Source organism: Rhinatrema bivittatum, chromosome 4 (assembly GCF_901001135.1).
Source record: "Rhinatrema bivittatum chromosome 4, aRhiBiv1.1, whole genome shotgun sequence".
Classification (NCBI taxonomy): Eukaryota; Metazoa; Chordata; class Amphibia; order Gymnophiona; family Rhinatrematidae; genus Rhinatrema; species Rhinatrema bivittatum.
The window spans coordinates 459,622,406-459,638,540 of record NC_042618.1 but is presented as its reverse complement, the minus strand read 5'-3'; the positions used below and the strand labels follow the sequence as shown (position 1 = coordinate 459,638,540).

General features: G+C 44.2%; 1 protein-coding gene across 1 annotated transcript in view; it reads left to right on the top strand.

The window, feature by feature from the left end:
- SYT1 (synaptotagmin 1) overlaps positions 1 to 16,135 on the top strand; it is a 1,065,451-nt gene that overhangs the window by 303,691 nt on the left and 745,625 nt on the right. The window contains exon 3 of the mRNA XM_029597128.1: positions 7,382 to 7,478. The gene's annotated coding sequence lies outside the window, so the exon portion shown is untranslated. The remainder of the gene's footprint in view (positions 1 to 7,381; positions 7,479 to 16,135) is intronic.

Genomic DNA, 16,135 nt, shown 5'->3' with positions numbered 1-16,135 from the left:
TTTTTTGTTTCGGGGGGGGGGGGTGTTATTCAAATGGTGGTTCATTCAATGTTTATTTTTGTTTGATTATTTTGCTTTCCTGAAATAAACCCGCCCTGAAAAACAAAAAACGAAGTCACAAAGGGCCTCCCTGGGCCCCTATCCCACCATTGCCTCAGATCCTGAAGTCTCCCCAAGGCCTCCCTAGGCTGCTTTGACCCATGCACCCCCGCCAATAAGCTAGGGTCAGAGCCTATCTGGCAGGGATGAGCCAAGCCTAGCTAGGGCTTCCGCAGGACCCTCTGACCCCCTTCCCCCGAAAATCCCCTCCCTTTGGAATTATTCGTTCCATTGCATTCAGATTTCTGCCACAGATGATGCGGCACTCAGTGAACCCCTTCATACCTCTCTGACCCCCTCCACATCCCTCCCCACACACCCCCGGCTGTTTGTTTCCTGTCCTAGTTTATTACAGGAAGGCAGGTCAGCTCAGTTCAGTTGCAATCTTAGGGGCCGATGAAATAAATATGCGCAGGAAACGGCTGCTGAACAGTCATGCAATATTTAAATTAGGGGGTGGCATTAGCAAGGAGGCGCTAGGGTGGCTTGCGCGCCCCTAGCGCCTCCTTGCTAACGAGAACCCGATCGGCGTCGACCCTTCGCCAGTTAGGAAAAACCGACGCCAAGTTTATCGGCGTCGGTTTTCCTAAATGCTGCACAGTCAGGGGTTCAGGAAACAGATGCTTGTCAGTTGAGCGTCCGTTTCCTGCACCCCACGGCCATTGTTTGTTTGTTTTAACTTTATTTAGTTTTGTTTTTCCTCCTACTTAATATCGCAGGCGTTAATTTCTGATTGCTAAATGTGCGTCCTAATAGCCTCAATCACATGCATTTGCATGTGATGAGCGCCATTAGATTCTCTCCGCATTGGGCGCGCATTGTACAGGCGCTAATCCTCTTATTGCATAAGGGGATTAATTAGTGCCTATGCAACCTGTGTCCAGCTGCGGGTTGTACAGTGCGCTCGGCCCCTTAGCAAGGTCAAAGGACATTATAATGTCATCCAGCATTTTTAAAGCTGTCGTGCCTTGATTGACCTCATGTATTCTTAAAAGCTGCCCTGCCATTGGTTAGTTGTCATAACCACATTCAAATTTCTTTATCAGAGAAGGAAATTAGACATCATGAAATGCTGATACATTTCCTTGTTATTTTTTTTTCCCCTTGGACTTCATGTAAAGCAGCCATTTCTCGGCTGAGTAATTACCCACCATCATATGCTCAATAAATAAAAAAAGGTTTCACGTTGAAAACAGTGCTGTACCTTGAATGTTTACCCACCAACCTAGCAGTATCATCATAAACATATTGAATATCCTAGTTACATTCCATTCTATTAACACCGCTTTTCCTGCTTGTGCAATGACCAGCAGATAGGATTTGTATGCATTTCCAAGTTAATTTTACAGTTTCCTCGGGCTTGTAACTTCATCAGGATACTTTGACATCTCTGGCAAAATTAAAATAATAATCTTGCATGATGAAACTCAAATGGCTTGAAGCAAGTAAGCAAAAACAGCTTCCTAGTCAAATTTTCCCAGCTATCAGACCCATCACTGTGACACTGTCAAAAGCTTAACCGCTTCTGCATTATTCACTTTAAATGGTGGCACCGTCTCGGGAAATGAACTTCATCGGTGGAACAAAGGGCTGAGATTTGTCAGGGTGAGAGTCTGTCGCTCTTGGCGCACAGCACGTATTAACTCCAGTGCGGGTTTCCCTTTCTAAGGGATGGTGGTGTATATCTACTGATAGCTTTGTGACTATCTCTTAGTACTTGTTTGTTCTGACTGCATGGGAAGGTGATAACGAACACCCGGCATGCCTTCTGGTGAGGCCGCAGTGGCAGCAGCCTCACTTGTGTTTTGTGCCAGGGTTGGGACAATGGCATGCCAAGAAGAGTAGAAGACTAGCCCTAGGGATTGGAGCAGGAAGCCACAAATCAGGGCTCAAATCCCACTGCTGCTCCTTCTGATCTTGGGCAGATCTCTGATCTCTGGCCTCTGGTACAAAACTTCAGATTCTGAGACAGGGAAACACCGGCAGTCCCCGAATATAATTCACTTTGAAGTGGTTGAGAGTCGGAGTACAAGTGTAAGTAAATAAAAGCAGAGAGCATGGGTGACTCACCTATTTTGGCATCGCATTGATTTCCCCGTCTTAGGGATGGCTGATGGATGCCAGAAAGTCTGCATTAAAATCTTGATCATACTTGGATGCAGATCAAATGCAGTGATAGATAATGATAATGTTCTTGGCACAGACCTGGAACAATCTGAACACTTCTGATTTGTGTTCTCTATTTGCGACACGCTTGTTGATCATCTGTGGCCAAGGAAAAGAAAAACATGCAGGGGCCAGCTTTTTCTGGGGGAGGGGTTTTTTTTCCTTTCTTCCGACTGAATCAGAACCATTTCTGGGATCTGGACACCATAAGTCTTCATTCGGAACCATCTGGGGATTTTACCCTCTGTTCGCTGCGGCAAGAGCCCCGAGGCAGTGAGCCATGTGCCAGAGCTCCTTCTAGTACCCCATCTGGTGGGCTTCAGATCCAGCCCCCGGGTTTCGCCTTTCTTGATGACTGTGACCGTGCCTCCCTCCCAGGGCTCTGAACTCTGCCTGCATGGCATCCACCAGATCCAGACGGCCTGGGGTGCGGTGAACGTGATCTGGGAATTGAACCAGGTACGGCCCGCAGTGATGGCGCACAGCACTGCCACCGGGCTGTCGGGCCAGATGGCCCACGTGAACGCAATCTGCCAATTGGATTTCTAGATTACTTTTGCAAGCAATGGATCTTTCTGTGTAGGCTTTCATTCATAGCACAGAATGCAGTGAGGGACAATTTTTAAACTAGTTTCCCCAGATACTTAGCAGTTACCAGTGTTAAAATCATGTATTGAAAGTTGGCCATCCCCTCCCTCTGCAGGTAAAATTACCCATAATATTTACAGCTTGGGTACTTCTCACCCACACCACAAGGGGGTGGGGCAGAGCCAGCAGATAATGAATGTGGATTTCAAATCCTCACGCTCAAAGGGTAATTTCAAAAGTATTTACATGCTTAACATTGGGTTTTACATATGTAAATGCACTTTACCCATGTAAGTGGCCTTTTGAAAATTGCTATAATTTATACCATTGAATTGTCCCTAGGATATTCACAGGTAAGTGCAGGTTACATGCACTTTATTGCTATGATACTATGTTACATTTACACGTGTAACACCTTTTAAAATCACCCTTTCAATTTACAGCGCTGGCTATCAGCCTGCTATGAAGCAATGGCAAAGTCTATAGGTGGAGAAGTACCAGCAGGGCCTGCCACACGGGATGTCTTCCTTTTGAATATTTGCTTGCAGGCTCGTGGATACAAGACATTCACAGGTCTGCGAGTCATGTGACCATTTTGAAAACTGCCCCTTAACAGGTTGAAAATTCCTGCCGAACTCTATGGGGCAGTCTGCTGGCAGCCCTAGAAAAAGCACGGACGTTGTCGATGGTCACTTCTTGGGCGCCTTCAGGCTTCCCATAAGGCCGTCTGTTGGAACCTTTGACTTTTTAATAACAAAATGTATTCAGATCTATACCTATATCTATAATGTATTCAAAAATAAATCTTCAAATAATCCAGTCAGTAATATAGTTAGAGGGGGAAAATATGCCAGCATCAACATGCAGTGTTTGGAAGTCAGCACTTGGATTACCTCCCCTAGGCTGAGGCTTGCAGTAAGGCCAAATTCTGTGGAGAGTTTTTGCCAGGTGGACAAATGTCCACTGGATGACAGGTCAAACCCAGCAAAATCATTTTGCCTGGCACCTGCCATGGTGAAAAGAGAGAATGGAGCCCAAACAGCTCAACTCGTCTCCTAGCCATTCTGCTGAACACCTCCCCTCACGCTTTTGTTCAGTTATTATTATTATTATTTTTTTATGAATGCGATATGATTCCAAATCTTCCTGGGTTTCTAACTGCAAATTCTTATCAGGCATAACACTGCTGTGCCTGCCACATCACATCATTGTGAGAGGTCCAAAATCTGAGGCTCTCTCTTATATTTAATTATCAGGCACTTCCCTACAACCGGCTGTCTGCTATTGACATGTAGAATTTCATTTTCTTCAAATATCTTTGTGTCTCTGTCTCCTTGATATTGATAATGGCAGCCTGTGTCCAAGCTTATCTCCTTTCTGATTCGGGAAATGTAATAAAGAAGGCGAATAGAAGCAAAAGCAAACGTGTGGGCGCTAGTCAGATCAGACTAATATTTTGGAAAATGTTACAGGCCTGCTGAAGCTTAAGCACTTCGTATCTATTGGAAACAGAGGTTCTGAGAGGTGCTCTGCTTTTGCAATTAGAAAAGAAATATCCTGGCAAAAGAAGTTCTCATAAAATGTAAACATGCAACTGGGAAAAGGTCTGTAGTAAAAGAGTTTTGCATGAACCTGTGTTTAGATGCTTGCTGGAACATATTCTTGCACTTAATATTCATTATTCTCTTGGGCACTAGGTAGATGTTTGGCAACTGCAGTTCAATTTATAACTCAGCTATTCCCCAAATGAGGTTGAAATGACAATGAAACTTCCATTATCAGTTTCTCAACATATTGTATTAGCAGCTAATCAGGGTAACCAGACAAGTTAACAAGAAGTGCTGGAAACTAGGCACATCGTGCATTTTTCCCCCAGCGAAACAAACGTTAGTGCAATTTATCTGCTATATGTCTATATGCAGGGCAGATTTGGTGATTCCTAACAGGGAGGTGCATCCATTTTAAATGAATCTGTTTCCCTAACTGATTCAGGCCCTTTTCATTTTGTTTCATTAAATCCAAAACCTCGATATTGGCTCTGAAAACCCTGAACATTATGGTTTGTATTTGTTTTGGAAAATATTGTGCATTAGTTGCAAATAGTGCATGCCATTTTCTGAAATGAATTAAAACAAAACAAAAAATGACCCTGCCCCCCCCCTCAAAGCAGGCTAAAATCAAATGCAATTATCTGGATCAAACATTTTGGCCTTGCACATTCCTAATTCCTAATCATATCTCTTTCGGCCACGTATGACCTCCAACACTATGGCATGACCTAAGAAAGGAAAAGAACATTTCTACAAAATCACAAACCAAGAGCTATGAGACTTTTCACAGCTTTAATGCTCTGTGATGCTCTGGCAGGAGTGGCCAACTCCGGTCTTTGAGAGTCACAAGCAGGCCAGGTTTCAGCATATCCACAATGAATATGCACGAGAGAGATTTGCATGCACTGCTGCCATTGTATGCAAATCTATCTTATGCATATTCATTGTAAATATCCTGAAAACCAGGCCTATTTGTGACTCTCGAGCACCGGAGTTTGCCACCTCTGTGCTATGGGGGTCTATTGTAAAAATCCTTGAGTGCCTCATAGGGATGTGAATCGTTTTTTGACGATTTAAAATATCGTCCGATATATTTTAAATCGTCAAAAATCGTTAGAAGCGCAATACAATAGGAATTCCCCCGATTTATCGTCAAAAATCGTAAATCGGGGGGAGGGGAAGGGGGAGGGGGGAAAAACCGGCACACTAAAACAACCCTAAAACCCACCCTGACCCTTTAAAATAAATCCCCCACCATCCCGAACCCCCCCAAAATGCCTTAAATTACCTGGGGTCCAGAGCGGGGGTCCCGGTGTGATCTTTTACTCTCGGGCCTGCGGTGCGTTGTAGAAATGGCGCCGGCGCTACCTTTGCCCTGTCATATGACAGCAGGGCAAAGGTAGCGCCGGCGCCACCTTTGCCCTGTCATATGACAGCAGGGCAAAGGTAGCGCCGGCGCCATTTTGTTTTTTTGTCCCCCGACGTCAGGAGCGTAGGAGATCGCTCCCGGACCCCCGCTGGACCCCCAGGGACTTTTGGCCAGCTTGGGGGGGCCTCCTGACCCCCACAAGACTTGCCAAAAGTCCAGCGGGGGTCCGGGAGCGATCTCCTACGCTCCTGACGTCGGGGGACAAAAAAACAAAATGGCGCCGGCGCTACCTTTGCCCTGCTGTCATATGACAGGGCAAAGGTGGCGCCGGCGCCATTTCTACAACGCACCGGAGGTCCGAGAGTAAAAGATCACACCGGGACCCCCGCTCTGGACCCCAGGTAATTTAAGGCATTTTGGGGGGGTTCGGGAGGGTGGGGGATTTATTTTAAAGGGTCGGGGTGGATTTTAGGGATGTTTTAGTGTGCCGGTTTTCCCGCCCTCCCCCGATTTATGATTTACACGATATTTTAAAAAACAAAACCGTGACGATAAGATTCCCTCCCCCCCCAAGCCGAAATTGATCGTTAAGACGATCGATCACACGATTCACATCTCTAGTGCCTCACTTTGATGGATTGATTTTAGCCAGCTGAGGCAAATTTTCAGTCACAACTTAGCTGGCTAAGTAAGGCCAGCTAAGTAAGGCCCAATGGCTTGCCGAAAATTGAATCAACTACCCCCTCTTTTACCCCAGCAGCTGCATATCTTCCCATCTGCTGCAAAGCCCCGAGCTGCTGTGTGACCTCTGCAACCCTGAAGTTCCGATTTGAGGTACAGAGGGAGGGAGATCGTGGGACACATGGAGGTCAGTTGGCTGTTCAGGGCTTCGGAGCTACAAAATAAAGGTGATCATGGCCTGAGGGGAGGTTAGATGGTTAATTAGGATTTGAGGGCCGCAGAGAGGAGACAGCTGATTGGGATTTCAGGGCTGCAGAAAGAGAAGGAGGTTGGGCATGGAGGAGGGTGGTGCAGCTTTGGGATGCAGGGTTGGGAAGGAGTAGGGTCTGGGCTCTAGGGAAGCTTTGCAGTGCATAAGGTTGGCACTGAAAGTCAGAGCAAGCTTTTTAGTGCCAGCTTTCGACTCTCATCAAATAGCTTTGAACATTTATCCCTGGGTCTAAAATTATTTACATCATAGCATTTTAGCTTTTGCATTACTGTTTGCTTCCTTGTTGATGTCTTCACCAGTTTCCCATGCTGATACTTTAGATTTTGTTTTGTGTGTGCCTCTATTACATTTGTAGCAGTGCTCTTGACTGTGTTTCATTTCTGGGGAAAAAAAAGTGCAATAAAAGGAATTCTAATTGTAAAAATATAAACTAATAACTATCTACTGTATACACTGCTTCCTTTTTCTCCTACTCCGTGCTTCTGTTTTTTTCTAGCTGATTGGCTTCAATCGGGCTGTATTTGGAGACCCACATCTTCACAGAACCCGTAATGGTTCATTCTCACATCTTGGGTTCCTCTTCTCCAAATCAAATTTTATAGTACAAGTTAAAAAGAGAGACGGCTTATAGGCTCTTTTTTTTCATTTTTTCTGTAGGTACTGATGCTCCAGTTCAGCTGGGTATTGTGTTCCCAATTCGACAAGAAAAATATTGAAGAGTCAGGTGATTTTTAGGTGATGGTCTTCAGTAAAGGTAAGCACTGAAAAAGACATTGTTTTGTTCTGCAAGCTTCTTGGGACTTCCTTGACAAGGAAGAATTTTCTTCTGAAATGTTTTTATGTTATTCTTTACGGAAGTGCTAGTTTCTAACAATGTGCAAGCTTTAATATTTCTCGGGCCACAAATAAATCCATGCCCGCTATGTAAAATCGGCCACTTTGGCCAAAATCTTCACAGATCTCTGGCAAAATATGCAGCCCATCGCCATATCCATTCATGGTGGGCGTGGCCATGAACTGCATATTTTAAGGAAAAACACTGCAAATATATTTTTTTTTTACCAAGTTGCAGGATTTCCATGGCAGTCAACCAGGTGAGCAGACCTAGCACTCTACTGAAACACGAGCAATCCCAGAACCTAATTGTTTAGTTGCTTGCAGCAATTCTTATCAAAACATTGTAGGTTTGTAAAGCCATCAAGATGTATTGCCCATGGGATGAAGAGCAAAGGCTACATATCAACTTTCACTGGTCCCTTTCTTACTGGAAATCCCACATGACCAGTGGTTGTATCTTTCAACAATTTTCCATCTTGAAACATTGTGAAAATGTGCTCCCACCAGTGTTGCTCCCTACATACATATTTCTGAAGTTTGCCTTCTTCATATGAACACAGAAACCCCAACACGGTGCCATGTTTTGATGACAAATCTATGTCAGGAGGTAAAGCCCTTCTACTCTTCAAGTTGATTTGACAGCGTCTCTCCTTCTGTGCATTAACGGGAACATATGAGGGTCCTTGGCAGTCATTTCAAGCCTCACTTTGACCAGCATTTAAACTAAACAAGGACACAAACTGCTGTCTGCGCCAAGCAGATGAAAGCATAAAAGCCCAAACTAAAATAGGCAATAAACTACAGGAGATGGCAAACAAAATGAAAGGAGAAGTACCTGCTAAAATAGTCAAGGATGTGCATTCGTTTTTAACAAATGCCAAATATGCAACAATTTCTAGTTTGTTCTGAATGGCACGAACCACAAATAGCCTCTTACAAAAATACCCAAAGGTTTTTGACAAGCCTCCAGCAGCCCTGGTGGGGTATTCTTGGCCAAAAAACTACTCATGTCCAGCATCAGGGCCTAGTGCCGGACCGGGCCTGGTGCAGAGGCGCACCAAGGATCTCTGGCACCCGGGGGCCAATGCTTTTGTGTTGCCTCCCTGCCACCACCCCCTAACAATCCTCCTCCTTGTAGAAATGCTTGCGGTCACAGAAAGTCCCACTAATACCAATCCCAGAAAAGAAATGAACTGACAGACTACTGTGAGCTGCCTATGAGGCGAAAGCTTCCCTGCCCTCTGTGGTACTGCACGAAAACAAAAATAGCCTGGGATAAAGAACGAGACCAACAGCCAAGCGCTGTGATGTAACATTTCTAAATTCTTCCTAAATTGCCAAGTACCATTAAAAAAAAAAAAGTTTTATTCAGATACACATTTCCCAAAAATGACCCAGAGAAAATCAAATTCTTCCCATCTCAGAGAAACAGAAGCAATGGCAGTCCTATTCTCCCAGCCCCCAGCAGTCTTGCTCTGTCTCCCCTCCCAGGCCCCCGCAATCTTCCTCCCCAGCCCCTTCTCCCCCAGTCCCCAGCAATCTTGCTCCCGAACCTCTCTCCCCTCCCAGCCAGACTCATGCGCAGGGCAATAATGCAAAACCAGAAACCATCATCATTCCTCATAAAATAAAATCAAGAAATATAAATCAATCATAATAGTAAACCATACTAATAAAAACAGTATTTCAAAACAGGTGACAGAGCATCTAATAAATAAGCATAATATAAAATGTTTTAAACATTTCCAAAAAATCAATAAATATTTCAATACAATAAAACTATAAGGATAAAAAGTTCCTCCTCTCCATACCTGGGAACTTTTGATTTTCAGTCACCCTGAGATTGTCATGGAATAGTAGAGAGGAGATGTTCTTACTCCCACTTCCTCATTCCCCTCTTCCACTTCCTCACCCCACTTCCCTTCCCTCCGTCACTTACACCCTCACTCCCATTCACATTCCCTTCCCTCTGTCACTCACACCCTCACTCCCATTCACATTCCCTTCCCTCTGTCACTCACCCCCTCACCCCCTCACCCCCACTCACCTTCCCTTCCCTCAGTCGCTCACCTCCTCCCTTCTTTATCAACCGATGGCTCCCCTTCCCTTTCAGTCACTCACCCCCACCCCTTCCCTCTCAGTCACTCACCTTCTCCCTTCCAGTCATCCCTTCCCTTTCAGTCACTCTCCCTCCTCCACCTCTGCCGCTGGATGGGGTGAGAGTTCCCGGCGGCCACGGGCAGGGCTGGTGCTCGCATTTTTGCTGCCCTGTGTGAAAAATTACTGTGTTGCCCCCCTCCTAGCTCCCTATTTTTTAAACACAAAATTTTGTTTTTCCCAGTAACCAAAACATAGTAGAAACTATCAGTCTCCAACTCTGTCATAGGACCCCTTGCCCACTGAAAAAAGCCGTGTTCCCTCCGGCAGTCTAAGCTTTTAAAACTGACACCTCCCTGAACCTCAATGTCAAAACTGAGTGGGAGTCGACCACTCAGCAGAATGTAAAAATGATGCCAGCTGGCCCTGTAGCTGGCACGATTTTGCCACCCAGTAAACCCATCTGGTATTAGGCCTATTGTAACACGTGTTGGGTGGGAGTTTGGTCCTCAGAAAGTCTTGAGTAAATTAAATGACAATAATGATATAGGCCTCAGTTTTAGGATCTGGCTTCAGCACCAGGTCCTGGCACCAGTCTTAGGCTTCAGCACTGGGACAAGACCTTAGCTCTGGGCCCCAGGGCTGAGTCTAGGCCTTGGCACCAGGAGCAGGCCTCAATATCAGGCCCTGGTGCTAGGATTAGGCCTTGGTGCCAGAACCAGGCCTCAGCGCCAGTCTCTACTGCCGGGCTTGGGCCTCAGCACTGGGGTCTAGGACTCAGTGCTGGTCCATCCCAGGCCTAAATTTTGACATCCAAGACTAGGTCTTGATACCAGGCCCAAACCTCTATACCAAGATCTAGGCTTCAGCGCCAGGCTCAGCCCATTGTTCATTTTCCATTGAAGTCAATAGGCAAAACTATGAAAACAATATTAAAGAAATAGATAATAAAGCACCTTGAAACAAGTAGATTACAGGGCACCAGAAAACATGATTTCACAAAGGGAAGGTACGGTCAGAAAAACTTAATTGATTTCTGTAATGTGAAAAGTGGCAGACCAGAAAGTATACTAGAGGTTGCCTATCTGGTCTTCAGTAAACTTTTTGTTCTACATAGAAAACTGGTGAACAAACTGGACCCTTGTTTTTAGTACTGTATTCATTGCTGGAGGCTGTATCTTCATAAGGAGATTGCGAGGATGGAAGCGCTTCAGAATAGGGCTACTAAAGTGATACAAGGCCCACAGTACAAACCCGACAAAAGCAAGGGATACACCTAGGGAACAATTGTTAAAATCATGTGGGCAGATGAAAAGTCCAGGGGGAGCTTTTACCTACGGATTTTGCACCAGCTTTCAAGGTAAAAGGACCCGCAGAAATGTGTCCTCTTTTTTTTTTTTTTTCTCCTTTGGATATTTTTATCAGACCAACACAACGTGTCTAGTTTTGAAAATCCAAAATTCTGTGCATCGCATTCTCCCCCGACCCAACCTCGCCTTGTGAATTCCTCCCCTATGGTGTGTGGGAAACAGGTGGCACATTGTGGCACAATGTGTGTTCTTTTTTCCTGTATAAAGGGAGCACAATTTTCAGAAAGCCCTTTTACACTGGTGAATAGCCATTTATCCAGGTAAGTGGCTTTTGGAAAGGTAATTTTCAAAAGGATTAACACCAGTAAAACTGGGTTTTATGCACGTAAGTGGGCTATTGAAAATTGCAACCTTTATATGCACAGATCCTTTGAAAATTCATCCACTGTGCTGAATTGTCAAAATGTTTTACGCACGTAAAGGGGCTTTTGAAAATTGCTACGAAATGTGCTACTTTTGCATTTACTTTCTACCTAGATGTTAATTGGTTTCCCCTCAGTTATTGTAAACCAGTACGATAAGACCTGGTCTTGAGCATCGGTATAGTAAAAGAAATAAAATAAATAAATAAATAAACTCCTTTGAAAATTCCATCCTAAAGCAAAATTGCTTGCAGATTATGCAAAAGAACTGTCGAACAAAGTAGGCCCGTTACCCCAGTTGAATGCTAGAATATAATTCAACTTTAGAAACTATAGACCATAGCTAAATAAAAGCACTCCCTGTCTTGCAAAAAAGTAAATAAATAATACAAAATCAAGAAAGGAAAGAAGAATTCGCTTGGCAATGACTTCTCAATTAGTTTTGCAGAGGAGTCAGAGAGCTATTCAGGCAAATGAACCTTACCTTATTTTGCATTGACCTGTTGAAGGGAGTTTAATTCTCAAAAGCTCGTCACAAATGTATAAAGTTAGGCTAGGTTCGTTGACCTGATGATCTCATCTTCTACCTAACATGCAAAGAGAAATATCTTGTTGAACATTAGGGGTGTGCAGGGTTTTTATTGTTTCATTGGTGATAGTGCTGTGGTGGTGGAGAGGGACGGGGAGGTCCAATTTTTTCTATTTTGAGAATTTTTTTCATGTTTTTTATTTTTAGTACCGTATGTGCTATTTTCCAATCACATGGAGAAGCTCATTTTAGTATGCGCCATTGACAGCGAGCACTAAAAGCAACAACACACACCTTGACTTTTTTCTAAAGCCCCCAGGACCTCACCCCATGCCCCCCCCACCCCTCCAGACCCCTTCCACCCTACCTCTCATGCCACTGGGCCGGCCGGTGCCATTTTGGAATATGGCAGTGGCAGGGCAGGGGTACTTGGTGATCCCTCCTGCCCCCTTTTTATATCATGGATGGGATAGGAGAGAGGGTGGTCTGGGAGTGGGAGGATGGGGAGAGAGAGGGTCAGGGACTCTTTTTAAAAATGTTAAGGTTTGATTTTTCAGCAGGGGCTGGGGGTGGCTTTGAAAATAAAATGAATTATGAATGAAATTCCGTTTTGTTTTTCTTTTGCTTCATTTTCAAAAGTAAACCAAATCGGAAATTGAATTGAAATTTCCATTTTCGTTTCAAGTAAAAGCATATCCCTGTAAACATTAAAAAGATGCCTGAGCTCTTATTACATTTGGTAAAGTTAACGTAGCATTACAATACAGCACAGGCTTTCATAAAGTGGAAGCAGGGATATTATTTGTTAGACCAGCAAGAAGACGTTGTAGTTCAAGAGACCACCTAGGCCCCTTCTTCAGATCCTTTTTTCTGTTCGCTAAAAGAATTTTCGTTAAAAAAAAACAAACCCCAAACAAACCTGAAACAAGCGTGGGCCAGCCTGGGAGCTCCCGGCCTTCTGCTTCCTGGCCTGACCAAGTCTGTGGATGCTGCTGAGACCTCATTCACCGCCTGTAGGGGAGGGAATCCCAGTCATTGTACAATGATGTCACCTTAGCGACTGGCTTTAGGACCCGTGATTGCAGGGTAGCCCTGGGGCATGGTTCCTGCCGCTGGGATGACCGGGCTACATGAGTTGGGTAAGGACATAAAATAGGAAAACGTCCCCGGGCATGGGGCAGATGAAGGTTCATAATGCCAGATCTCCTCCCCCCCAATGGGGTGGAACCTCAAAGGAGTAGAAGGAAACAGCGTGTCCCCCCCATCCCCACAAGGAAAAAAAATAGACAGGAGTATTTTACAGTCTGTGCAATTATAAATAAATAAATAACATTGAGTTAATGGTTATAGCATTCAGTGCAAGTCAAGGATCTACATTAATACTGGCGCATGCCCAATAATCTTTATCTGTGGAATGGTGGTGCAGGCTGCTGCTTTCTTGTCTCATTTCCATGGGTGCCTTGGAGTACCACCCTGTTGGGAATTAGAGAGTAAGGTATTCTGACACAATATCTATGACATCATTTATTAATGTGACATCGTGGTAAAATACGTTATTTACAGAAAGTTATTTACATACCACATGATTGCATATGCCATCCAGCACCCTTCATGTCATCAGCCTTGTATCGAGGAGCCGTCAGGTCAGCAAAGGCAAGAAGGGGGTTTTCAGTGTCCAGCACTCTATGTTTATCCTACACACCCACACAGCGACTGGTATGGGGCCTGGCTGATTACCCTGGGACAATGCACTTCTTATTTGTCGAGCCTTTTGCATTTGTATTTTCATCTTTCCGGAGAAAAGTAAAATGTCTGTTGATGCTCACTATAAAGGTTCTTCCATTCTAGCATAACCATGTACCAGCATCAGCTGGAACCCACATCTTATTTTTTGGGGCAATGCCTGGACGTGCAGAATGACAAATTCCATGCTAAAAAAAAAAAAAAAGGATGAGAGAGGGCATTTTAAATCAACGATGGTTATTCAGCAAATGATAAAATGTGGCCTTTAACAATAAGACCTCCTTTTGAATGTTTTGTACGTAAATAACAGGCATGTAATAAATGATATTGTTTCTTATCTGCTGTGGAGCAAGGTAGACGCTAATGGCTTTGCTATTTTGCTCTGGGTTGTTTCTGCAGCAGGAGAACACACTGAGTCACCTCTTCCTGATAATATCGATGCTGAACAATCTTGACTGGCTATAGCAACTGTATACTAGTCCATATAAGCTTTAATTGAAGCTTAATTTCTGGGCGGGCAGGGGGTTGCAATTGTCCCTGTTTTGGGGTTTGTTTGTTTATTTTTGTTATCCATATATATTATTTGCTTGTAGCTGGTCTAAAGTTTTTGCTTTCAGATGCGATAAGCTTTTCTTTGGCAGCATCTTAAAAATAACCAGTGCCACTATTCTCAGTTTTGGCCGGCTATTTCTCCTTTTTTTTTTTTCCTGCATGAAAGTAGATCATGTCAAACCTTTGCCTTTACAGGGCACCTGGCTGCATTTAAAAGGCTGACTAACCTCTGAACTAGGAAAGGAGAACCATACAGCAGGGCGTGCCTTTATTTTTGCTATGATTTTAATCTTCCTCGTAGAAAGGAAATTAACTTAGGGAAGGATCAAGGCCTGTGAATGAAAGAACACATTTCAGAAATACTCAGCAGGGTCTGCACACGATTTAAAATGTCTTCAGGAGCACGCTATTATAATTGTAATGTATACGACTGATTTTATGCTTGATGTGCTTGCCTTTTTTGAACTGTTGTATACTGCTTCGAGCAGTCTTTTTGACTGAGAGGGCAGTATAGAAATCTTTGTAATTAAATAAATAAAATGTGCTAAACAGTGGTAATGGTAACACAAGTGTTAACAGAAACATAGAAATGACCGCAAGAAAAGATCAAATGGTCCATCCAGTCTGCCCAGCAAACCCACAGCAGCTGTACAGTTCACCCCCATACTTATCAGTTTCTCAGGACCCTTGTTTATTGCTGTCTGAGTCCAGTTCCCCGTTACCTCCCGCCATTGAAGCAGAGAGCAATGTTGGAGTTGCATCAAAGTATCAGGCTTATTGGTTAAAGGTAAGGTAGTAACTGCGGCATCAGCAACTTACCCCCATACCTTTATGTTTCCCCAGACCGTAAAAGTCAGGGTCCTCATTGGTTGCTGTTCAAATTCAGTTCCCCTTTAACCCTCAAACCATAATACAAGTTATGCAGAGTATCCTACACCCCCCCCCCCCCCCCCCCCCCGCCCTAAACTTTGAAAATAGTAGCAATATGACTGGTATTAGAAACTGGGCCTCATCCTGATTTTACCTTCAATAGAAACCCAGCCTGTCTCCCCTGTCCCATCCACATACAAACAAGGAAAAAGTGTCACTCCTGCACCCCCATCCCCATCCCTCTGCCCCTCCCCATTATCTTCTCTGTTGGGAGCGAGGGATCCTCTGCCCCACTCCTGGCACCTCCATCACTGCTCTGACAGAGGTATTTAATATGAATTTATTCACCCCTTCACTCTCTGCCAATTGGTCCCTCTACCATCACATGTCAGTGAAAGGACCAATCTCCTTCTAGAAGACTGGCCTTCCAGAATTCTGAAGGAACCAATCAGCTGCCAGAAAGGGAACAGCCCAGCTGGAGGAGGCAAGGTCTTCTCCAGCTTGGGTTCCCTGGGTGGGGGGATTTCCAGATGTGGGAGTGAGAAAGAGAGAGGGAGGTATCCTGGACCCCAATATTTAAAAAAGGGCTCCAGGGGTGATCCTAGAAACTATAGGCTGATGAGCCTGACTTCAGTGCCAGGAAAAATAGTGCCAGTCTTCAGGTACAATGGATAATTTCAATGATAGATTACAAATTTTAACTAATAGATCTGAAATTTCAATTTCAAAACCCTGGTGTGCATACCATCTGGTTTAGGTGATTTGCTACACTTTAGTTTGTCATTCTGGCCTACTATATCTTTCAGGTTGACAGTGATTTGGTTCAGTTCATCTGAATCATCACCCTTGAAAACCATCTCTGGAACCGGTATCTCCCCAAATCCTCATTAGTAAACATGGAAGCAAAGAATTCATTTAGTCTTTCTGCAATGGCCTTATCTTCCCAAAAAGCCCCTTCAACCCCTTGGTCATGTAATGGTCCAACCAACTCCCTCACAGGTTTCTTGCTTTGGATATATTTTAAAAAGCTTTCATTATGAGTTTTTGCCTC